This window comes from Argopecten irradians, unplaced genomic scaffold (assembly GCF_041381155.1).
Source record: "Argopecten irradians isolate NY unplaced genomic scaffold, Ai_NY scaffold_1015, whole genome shotgun sequence".
Classification (NCBI taxonomy): domain Eukaryota; kingdom Metazoa; phylum Mollusca; class Bivalvia; order Pectinida; family Pectinidae; genus Argopecten; species Argopecten irradians.
This window is the reverse complement of record NW_027188482.1, coordinates 8,743-19,800: the sequence shown is the minus strand read 5'-3', so window position 1 is coordinate 19,800 and position 11,058 is coordinate 8,743. Positions and strand designations below refer to the sequence as shown.

At 30.9% G+C, this 11,058-nt stretch overlaps 1 long non-coding RNA gene across 1 annotated transcript; it reads right to left on the bottom strand.

Annotated features, from left to right (window-relative positions):
- Positions 1–7,713: 7,713 nt before the first annotated feature.
- Positions 7,714–10,768, bottom strand: LOC138313875 (uncharacterized). Its single transcript, XR_011207282.1, has 3 exons — positions 10,343–10,768; positions 8,397–8,750; positions 7,714–8,105 (listed from the first exon to the last, which is right to left on the bottom strand). It is a non-coding gene; the product is annotated as an uncharacterized lncRNA (long non-coding RNA).
- Positions 10,769–11,058: the final 290 nt, after the last annotated feature.

Below are 11,058 nucleotides of genomic sequence, written 5' to 3'. Positions count from 1 at the left end.
AATATGTAGTACATGCATATAGAAATATATAAATGAGAAGCAGCAAAGAGGGATGGGGTATAACATACAACTTGCCATCTTGCTGATGCAAGGATTATTATTCTTCTGTATTCATATCCAGGGTTAAAAACCAGAGAAAAAACTGTAATACAGAGATGCGGTAAAACTGGTATGGAAATATCTTTTCTACAATAGTGTAACCCACAAAAGTTTGTTTCAGTAAACACATATGTAAGCACTTCCTAAATAGGGGTATATAAACTAGCATTAAATTAGGACGCGAGTCATAAGTGTTGGGTTAATAAGTAATGAAATTAAAATACAAATTTCTTAATCACCGTACAATGGCTTTTTCTTGAAAAGTTATCTGCAGACTGGAAGTGACAATACCCCCACATGCAGGTATATGTAGACACATTGATACAATATAATCTTTTGTATTGATGTCCGAAATAAAAAACCAGAGATAAAACTGTGATACAGAAAAAAACCTCTGGAAAACCTTCTGACATTAGTGTAACGACAAAAGTTGTCATACACAAAGACAAAAAACATGAAGTACATACATATAGATATATAAATGAAAAGCAGCAAAGATGGAGTACAAATCTTTCTGATACAATGATATATCACTTTTGTATTCATGTCCAGGGTTAAAAACCAGAGATAAAACTGTAATACAGAAAAAAAACCTCTGGAAAACCCGACAATAGTTTACCATATAATAGAGAAGCAGCAAATAAATATGAAAAGCAGCAAAGATGGAGTACAAATCTTTCTGATACAATGATATATCATCTTGTATTCATGTCCAGGAGGTTAAAAAAACCAGAGATAAAAATTGTTAATACAGATGAAAAAAAACTCTGGAAAACCCGACAATAGTTTACCTTATAATAGGAAGCAGAAATATGGGGGTCAACAAATCTTATTGATACAATTATACTACACTTGTATTCATGTCTGAGGGTTAAAAAACCAGAGATAAAACTGTAAATGCAATACACGAAAAAATAACTCTAGAAAACATGACATAGTGACCTAATAAAAAAAACTTTGCAATTAATACCAGTACATACATGTACATATAGAAAAACCCTTAGACTATAAATGGTATGGGGAGTTCATTACATGTAGGGGAAAGGGGGGAGGGGGTATTAAATAATTAATATAGTTATGTTGGTAAATTTCATAATCACTTTTACAATGGTTATCTCGTTTTCAGATTTCATTGGTCAAATAATCTGCCGCTGATAATATAATATTGTATCTAGTATTCATTCATGTCCAAGGTTAAAAACCAGAGATAAAAAACTGTAACACAGGAAAATAAACCACCTCTAGAAAAACTTTTGACAATAGTGTAACCTATAAACTTGTCATACATAAAGACAAAAAATGCATATATATATACACATATATATATATGGGTGGGTTATTAAACAACAAGTGTTGGAATTAATATATATTTCCTAATTTAGCCGTACAATGGATATCTCTTGAAAAGTTATCTGCAGGCTGAGACAAGCGGGGGCCCTTTGATTGATTGGATTGGGCTTAACGTTCTTTGTTCGGCCCTTAAAAATGAGCAGTACCTGACATGTAGTCAGATTTCATTGGTCAAATAATCTGCCACTGAAACTTTAACTGACCAGTGATTAAGTGCAGGATTCAAGGTTTATTTATTCTCTCTGACTCATAAAAGTATGTAAGAAGTCAAATTTTTGTAATAAATATGTGATATATGGCATAAAGCAATCAAAATATTAGTGCTCTTAGCATATATACATGTACATATATAATTGAAAAGTAATCAAGAGCACTTTATACAGGTAATGAATTTAGGTCAGAAAGGCCACTTGATAAAGATTTGGATTTTGAATTAGTTTACATAAAATTTTCTAAGAATCTGCCATTTGTATCTAGGTTTTACCATTAAAATATATTGAACTTTCCTTGCATTAGTTCTCAGTGACTTGAATATAGTATTAGTTGCATTTATTTTAGAATAAGATTTATTTCTTAAAACATTACTGATTCCTGTGCTCATTTTAAAAAGATAAAATACATTGCCAATGTTGATTTACATAAATTACAATTTCTCTCATTTTGCAGAATAGGAAACTGTCTTCGATTCATGATTCTTCATGTAGATTAATATAAGCGGTTCTAAATGTATACATAATTTTGCTATCATTTCATTAAGTTCTAATAAAATACTTTACTATGTCAAAACTTGTGTCAATATCATCATACAGTTTTCTGAATTAAAATGATGAATTGATCTTAAATTCATCTTTTGTAAACTAGATATTTGATCTATATATTCCACTGTGTATTCATAACATTACTTTAAGTCAGATCTCTGGATAAAAATATCTTTAACATGTGACATTATTTAATAAAAGAATTTACAAAAGTTATTGATCTAATAATCTTTAACATGTGACATTACTTTAAAAGAATTTACAAAGTTAATTGATCTTATATCTTTAACATGTGATTAATTTAAAAGGTTTACTATTAATTGATTCTAATAATCTTTAAACATGTGACATTAATTAAAAGAATTAAAATTAATGGATCTATATCTTTACATTGAATTAATTTTAAAAGAGTTTACAAAAGTTAATTGATCTAATATCTTTAACATGTGACATTAATTTAAAAGAGTTTACAAAAGTTAATTGATCTAATATCTTTAACATGTGACATTAATTTAAAAGAGTTTACAAAAGTTAATTGATCTAATATCTTTAACATGTGACATTAATTAAAAGAATTTACAAAAGTTACTTGATCATTTACTTAATGTTATAAGGTTGTGCAAAACACAATTCTGGATTTTATTTCAATAGCAAGCTCGCCAAAGAGCATGAAATTGTTTGTATACTTTCTTAATTTAAGGATGCCTTTACAAAATTGCAAATGTCTTTTTCTATAACATTTGTATTTTCAAATCTTCAAACTTTGTATGCGGATACATTTTCAAAAGAACTGGCATTACAAGTGAATTGAATATCAACAGGAATAGATAAGTTTCTTAAAGATAGCAAATAGATTTACTTGCTCTTTCAGGGCAGTTTCCTTGCTTTAAAAAAGCTAACATCAAAATAAAAAATGTATATATACCTAGATATGTAATACCCTTCTAATAAATCTAATTCTTATTAAAAACCATACCTAGATATGTATACCCTTCTAAATTAAATCTAATTCTGTATTAAAAATAATATACCTAGATATGTATACCCTTCTAATAAATCTAATTCTGTATTAAATAATATACCTAGATATGTATACCCTTCTAATAAATCTAATTCTGTATTAAATAATATACCTAGATATGTATACCCTTCTAATAAATCTAATTCTGTATTAAATAATATACCTAGATATGTATACCCTTCTAATAAATCTAATTCTGTATTAAATAATATACCTAGATATGTATACCCTTCTAATAAATCTAATTCTGTATTAAATAATTGAAGTTGTTGGACTGATTTACAATTTGAGAATATTATGATTGTTCCCCTCGATTTAAAGATGCTTCACTGCCGACAGAGCATAAATAAATGATGTTTCATTCATTTGAACAATAATTTGTAATTAATCCTGTCTATTCATGCCTAATTAACACCAAAAAAAAATAATATAAAATAATTTATTTCGCCTAAAGTGCTTGCGCAATCAGTACTTCATTCCATATAGGATATAGTGCCACAGAATTTTTTCGGGATACAATTAATTATTTTTCATATTTTTTAACTTGAAGTAAAATTAAAAGCTCAAACTTTTTCAAAGGTGGTAATGGTGTGAAGTAAGTAACTTTTGTAACTGAAGAAAAATACTAAATCGTCTGCTGCTTCTGTTTTTGATAGTGAAAAAATACCATTTGTCAGCGGTTGTGGAGCATCTTTAAATAGGATTTGACGTTTGAATCTATTTGATGTTGATAAAATGATAATTCATTAATGATCTTATTAAAATGATAATTTATTAATTAGGTTAAATGATAATTTATTAATGACATAATTTATAAAAAAATTGGTTGTCACACAAGTATTGTAATTGGCTTTACATTTCTAGTCAGCATTATAAATGAGACAGCAAAGATGGGGTTCAAATCTTGCTGATACAAATGTACAATGATAAATACTTCATGTATTCATATCCAAGGTTAAAAACCAGAGATAAGACCAACATAGTAAAAAACTCTGGAAAACCTTCTGACAATATTGTAACATAAAACATTGTCACACCAGAAACATATGTTTTTGTTGACATAAGATGGACCTCTGGTTTATACATTAAAGGCATTTTCCCTTGGCTAACTTTAATTCATAGTTTTGCATCAATACAAAGATTAAACATATCATAGTCATGATTTTTGAAAGCATGAAAATAAGAAAATTATACTTTAATTTTAGACAGTCAGACATTCAAAACCGGAAGTGCATTTTGTATTACATTATTGTATGTAAGTTAAAATGTTATTTTTTTATTTCCAAAGTCTACTAAAACTATCTGAAAATTATTGAACTTTTATAACATATCAAAGTTATTCTCCTATATTTAACTATTTAAGAGCATATTTAAAGAGCATATATATCGTTAGCCTATACAGAAGTACATCTGCCAATCTAAAAATGGCCCATATATATGTTTCTGGTCACACAAAGACAAAAAATGCAATACATACATAGAAAACTCGTGATTTTTGTAGACGCTTAATGATTCTTAACAGATGCATAAGTGCTTTAATTCTTTTGAAACCATACATAAAAATGATATTGGTCAAGGAAGTAATATCAACAGTTATTTTCCATATAACACTGGATCCTTATAGACAAAGGGACAGATCGCCTTGAAAATTCAACAATCTTTTGTCCACACTGTTTAGCATTACTTATTTGCCCCATATAAAAATGATTATACAATGTACACGTATTTGTTTCAAAATAAAATTCATAAATCCCATAATTTTGATTTTTTGTTCACTTACGTACTGATGACATCTACAGTACCTGTAGGTCACTTATGTACTGGTGACATCTACAGTACCTGTAGGTGATATTTAGAAAATAAAGTGAGATAACTCCTTAATTGAATTTGTTATCAACGACAAATTAAGACAGTATAGTTTCAAATTGATCTATCTTACTAAATCTTATTCCATACCCTATTGATTTTTCAATGATTATTTTATTACCACACTTTTTTCAATGCTATTTTCTGGTCTACAAGGCAGATGGTCATAACAGCTCAAGCCAGTATGTGTAAAAGGACAATATTTTCAAAAATACAAAAATATATTTTTTGAAGTTTATCTTAAAATTATTGACTAAAGATTATAGAAATTAAGTCCTTTGGAGTGAGAATGTGAATTAGTAGTTTTAGTGATAGGGTCAGTTCGTACGCGCCTCCCATGTCAGTCCCGTCTAGTCGTTTGTGTCCTGTCATTTGGGAGGTTTTTCGTCAATGTCTTGCAGAGTGAGTAAAAGGATTAAAGAACTTTACTTTTCTATATTCATTAATTGAATAATATAAAATGAAATTTGGAAAAAAAAGAAATTACCCAAAAACAGGCCACACAATGACGATTTTTCCAAAGATTATGATCAAGAATTATTTTTCAAAACATACTTGTTATTGCAAGAGCAAAAAATGACCCTTCTGGCCTTCATAGGCTAAAACATAACATTACTAAATGTGTCATTTTTAGAATATGAAATTCTGAATTATTTGGAAAAATATAAGTCAATGTAATTTGAAATCAGAGACAAGAATTTGAATTTGTTATCTTCAGTTGTGCAATGTTAGATTTTTTAGAATAAATAAATATAATTATAATGTATATTCTTAACCTTAAGACTTTATTTTCAAATGATGGGAGGTTTCTGTTATGATGAAAAAAGGCATTCGTCTTTAATAAGAATAAACGTGCTAAAAATCTTTTGTCTCCCTTGACACTAGTTCACTAGATAAGTCTCTTTATCAAAAATAGTTTTCTCCTTCTACCATCATACTGATATGATCTAGTTGCTAAAAACATAAAAAATGATCCACCGCTGACATACAGTATTTTTTCTCTATCAAAAACAGGAGCAGATGAATTAGTATTTTTCTTCAGTTACAAAAGTTACTTACACAATTACCACCATTGAAAAGTTTGAGCTTCTTTTTTTATTTCAATAGAAAAATATTAAAAATAATCAATTTTGTCCCGAAAGAAATCCATGGCACTATGCCTTATATCGAATGAAGCATTGATTTTTGCATGTACCAAAAGCAAAATAAATGATTTAATATGTATTTTTGTATTAGAGACATACATACATCATTTACTATAGCTATCATTTACCGTTCAAATAATAATGGGTATCGTTTATGCTCTGTCGGCGGTGGAACATCCCAGAGTAACAAAATTCAATGAAATATTTCGTAAATGATTTTGGCACTAGTGTGAAAACTTTTTTTATTAAATCGATCCTGGTATTAAGGATCTGCTCTGGTTAAAAGTAAAATTTGTCTGACTATACAAACGATAATCTAAAGCAATATTTTGTTAAATATTAGCAATATTAGTTGTCTGATAAGTTTAAATATTCATGAAATTGACAAAACCAAAGTTTGTTTTAAAGCAAAAATAATAACACACTGTCAACCCATATTTTTGCTCAGAACAGCTGTGTATGTCCCCCCTACCCCCTAAATTTTGAAGATGAAAATACCTCGTTTTTGCCAGATTGAACGCTTCCCAGAAAAAGTTCTGATGACTGACTTTTTCTAAGATTTTGCAGCTCAAAGTTGTTTCTAAAACCATCATAAAAACAGGGGGTCAGTGTGTTTGATGTTTTGTCCAATTACAAAATGTGTTATTTTTCAGCTTTTCTTGTAAAAAAAATTAAAAGAAGTTGATCTTTCACTAAAATGTAAAAAATAAAGACCAATATGTTATAATCTCCCCCTTAAATGCTTATCATTAACATCTCAGTGATCATACCAAACCGATTTACAACAAAAATTAACTCAATATATCTAAAACTGTTGTTGCACTGACAAGTTAAAGTAAAACTATTGAAGCTAAAAAGGTGAAATTTCACCTCTCTACAAATTTAAAATGTAAAAAATGCACGTTTTCAAAATGGCCGCCAAATCAAACTCATATATGAAAAATTTTACAACAAAAAGAAGTCCACTTCGTAACATATTTTTTATATAGCAACTTGCTACAAATTAAATGGTGAAAACTTAGTTTTTAAAAAATCTTTAATTAAAGATGAATCGAGACTTCAACGAGACGGAAACCTCACCAGAGCAGATCCATTAGTGGTATTCAGTTCGTATTGATAGTGTGTATAACTCAAGTATTGACCTTAAAGTTTAATAATTCATTAACATCTTTTATCTCTCTTTAATGAGTTGAAAAAAAGAAATTGACTTTGATTTAATTTTACTAAATTTCATAAACAGTACCTGAATGGAAAGGTACCGGTAATCTGCCAAATCACTATTTATCAGGGATCGTCTGCCATCGGGTGTCACTATCCTGATAATTGACACTATCTTGATGGTATCACTATCGAACATTTTGGATTGTCAACAGGAGTCACCAGACTTCCTTCTTTTTGAGATGAGATAAGAGCCAGGCACCAAATGAGGTGCGCAGATACTGGGAGTTGCCATTTGGGTTGTCACTATCCTGGTGGTTGTTACGATCCAATGGTGTCACTATCTTCATGGTTTGTTCAAATTCCTGATGGTTATGGCTATGGGTTCGAATCCCATGTGGGGCAGTTGCCAGGTACTGACCACTGGTCGGTGATTTTTCCCCGGGTACTCCGGCTTTCCTCCACCAACAAACCTGGCGCATCCTTACATGACCCTGGCTCTTACTATTCTGATGGTTAATTGCCACTAACCTCATGGTGGTCACTATCCTCACGGATGTCACTAACTTGATGGTATCACTTTTCTCCGATGCCTACTGTTTTGGGTTTGCCAACAAGAGTCGCCAAACTAAAACTTCCTTGTCTTGGATTGAACAGCCAATGAGTCCAGTGCCTTGCAGAACCCCAAAAGTGGTCAAGATACTGCAGCTGTCATTGGAGAGAAAATAGTGAAATCATTCAGTAAAGTGGAAATCATGATATGACATGTTTTATATAGTTTCTTTTAAAGATTGCGGTTACAAAATTCCACTAATAAAAGATAGCTGCATGTTAGCTACTTGGCAGACATATTTTTCCCCAAATTACTACTCAACAAGGGTACTAGGGAAACATATATACAGATAGTATGTTGATTCGAAATAACATGAGCAATAAAACTGCAATTTAACTTTACAATTAGATGTAAGCTTTACACATGAGGTTTTATAGTAAATGTACCTGTTTGGAGCTCTGCTAATCACTAATGGTCACCATCACGGAACGTCTGCCATCGGGCATCACTATCCTGATGGTTGTCATTTTTTTGATGGTGTCACTATAATCCTGATGGTTGTCATTTTTTTGATGGTGTCGCTATAATTCTGATAGTTGTCACTTTTTTGATGGTGTCACTATAATCCTGATGGTTGTCGATATACTGGTTGTCACTATCATGGTGATCATCACAATCCTAAGATGCCAATTATTTTGAATTGCCAACAACAGTTACAATAATAAAACTTCCTTTTCTTGGGGGTGAACAGCCACTTAGAAGAGTTATGAACCTTGTAGATTCACCAAAAGATACTGCAGCTGCCATTTGGGGAGAAAAAGTGAAATCAGTTAGTTTGGTGAAAAACATATGATCTGATTGAACCCAGTGGTTACAAACTTAAACTATTCAAATTCAAATTAGCTGTCTGTTAGCTATTTTAGACATATGAGCCCCCAATATGCAATGTGCTCAACAAGGGTACTAGGGAAACCTTTATTCTTTGCATGAAAATTGAGAGAGATCCCTTTGTAGTTTTGATAAATTATCAATGGACACAAGAATTCCACGGAAGTTGGATGTGTGTCGCCTGCACAGCATCACAAAAATAGTTATTTTGCAGTTGAAAATATTGTTAATTATTAGGTGAAGTTATCAAGTCCCGTAACTCTTGCAAATATGGATGGATTTGGACCAGTATCAAACCACTCCCGTAGATCTTATTAACCAATATACCAAAGGAAGAAGGTACGTTAAGACTCGAATATGGGCCTCAAAATTAATTCTCCCTGTAAAGAACAACATATATTTTGCCATATAACAGCTGAAATACATTTGCTAACACATTACATCTCGAAAATATCCCGCATTGTGCCAATTATGTTCACTATGACGTCATCAACATGCAGTTTTCCCGCCATTTTTTTCACAAAAATCCTTGAAAAAATCATACTTTTTGAGTGGTTTTCTCTAAAAATGAATGTGGCCGCCTGCCTTCGTGGAGCAGAAAGAGATTTTCACACGTTGTGTATCGTGTATATACGCATATCCATGCAAAATGTAAAGTTGCCTCCAAGGTGGCGGCCAAATTCATTTCAAGCCTTTTCTAACCTAAAGATGACATGAATTTCTAGCAAAATTTGGCGAGAAGAGAGGAAAATCATTCAATTTGATGACGTTAGCATAGGTGGGATCACATCGTGTACATGGTTATAAAAAAATATGTTTTAATGAATAACAAGTATGAGAGTATTTATTGATATGAAATAGATGGGGATCAGAGTTATTTTTTTCGGCCTGAAAAATTAAGGCCAAATACTGGTCCTATCATATCTATCCTTTGGTTTGAAATTGGACATATACCAAAGTTATCAAGTGAAAACCAATGGATTTATCTGTTTTGACAATTTTAAAGTCCCATAACTCTTGGAAATATTGATGGATTTTGACAATTATTGAACTCATCCGAGATCACATTGATAAAAAGCAATATACCAAATGGTTGAAATTAGACAATAAATACTAATGGCTATTGAGTGGAAACCATGGATTTATCTATTTTGACAATTTTAAGGTCCCGTAACTCTTGTAAATATTGACAGATTTTGACAATTATCGAACTCGTCTGAGATCTTATCGATATAAAAGCAATGAACCTTTGATTGAAATCGGACATTAAATATTTAAGTTATCGCACAGAAACCATTTTCCCAGACGACGAGACAGTGCAGACATAGTGATACCTAAGTATTTCCGAACGGACACTGGTCCAAGGATAAAAGATAATTTGAATGACCCACCACTTGATGGTGATGGGCACAAAATACACACATGCAGTTGCAATAACACTGTAGTTTAATTTTACAATTCAATTATAGCTTTTTTTAATATAAGTTTTTAATAGTAAATGTACCTGAATGGAGCTCTGCTAATCACTACTAGTCACCATTACGTCTGCCATCGGGTGTCATTATTCTGATGGTTCTCAATATTGATGGTTGTCACTATCCTGGTGGTTGTCTCTATCCTGATGGTTGTCACTGTCCTGATTGAATCACTATCCTGGTCCAGATGCTCTGCTAAGCATTATGGGTCGCTATCAAAGAACGTTTGCTATCTAGTGTCACTGTCCTGATGGTTGTCGCATATCTTCATGGTATCACTATCCTGAAAAATATGAAAATATTTGAAATTATTATGACATCAGGATCATGTCATGTATTGCCATTGTGAATTTTTTTATTTACAATATTTACATTTTTATTTACAATATTAACTTTTTTTTTTTTTTTTTTTTTTTTTTTTTTTTTTTTTTTTTTTTTTTTTTTTTTTTTTTTTTTTTTTTTTTTTTTTTTTTTTTTTTTTTTTTTGGTTTTTTTTTTTTTTCAATCTTTTTCATAAAAACACAATTTTTTAATACCCCAGAACATTTATACATTTGAAAGCTGCCAAGGTTGGGGCCTTGGGGTCAGCCTTGTTAAATATGTAACAGTATGTCCCGCTCACAGGAGGGGGCTTAGATCCATTATCGTCACGACTGTTAACACTGAACGCATCTTTCTGTAAACTAACTTTTTTCTAACTTTCTTACAAAACTTTCTTATGAAACATGTTTTCTAAAACTGTTCA